The sequence below is a fragment of the Capsicum annuum genome, unplaced genomic scaffold (assembly GCF_002878395.1).
Source record: "Capsicum annuum cultivar UCD-10X-F1 unplaced genomic scaffold, UCD10Xv1.1 ctg5355, whole genome shotgun sequence".
In the NCBI taxonomy this organism is placed as follows: domain Eukaryota; kingdom Viridiplantae; phylum Streptophyta; class Magnoliopsida; order Solanales; family Solanaceae; genus Capsicum; species Capsicum annuum.
The window spans coordinates 252503-253170 of NW_025861658.1; positions in this window are offsets into that span (position 1 = coordinate 252503).

A 668-nucleotide genomic window follows, 5' to 3' on the forward strand; every position below is an offset into this window, starting at 1 on the left:
AAAAATTATGAAAATGCCCCTGAAACACGTTCAAAAGCGAGTGTAATACACTTTCTTTGCTGAATCAGCAAAAGGTGCAAAAATGACACAGTTTATAGCTACTTGAGGTGTCAAAAGTGAACAACGTCCACTTGAGGTGCCTAAGTGATAGATCGTGCCAATTTTTGGGGGCCGCCGATGAGTTTGGCCTTGTACACACCACCAACAACTTTTATGATGCTTGCAGTTTCATTATATATTTTCTTTCCCCATATGTTTTCTTTAGATTCTCGAAGAACCAAGTTCAAGATGCATCATTTTCAGAATCAAGAACACCATATGCCATAGGAAATATGTGTCCTGCATATTGAAAAAATACATATAAGAATACATGATTTTTATACATAAAATACTGCATATGTCTATTAAAAATACATACAGCTGGAAATATATGAAACTGCTAGTGAACACATAAACGTACTGAATATGTATATTATAAATACATACAGCTAGAAACATATGTAATCTTCATAATGTTGTTTATATATCTATCTACAAGTGTGTTTAACAAGAACAGGTATGCTTCTCATTATCAATCTCCAAAACACAAAAAAACAGTAAAAATAAAATTAAATATCAAATACGTACTATATACAAGAACTAATTCGTATATACAAAGTTGCAAAAAG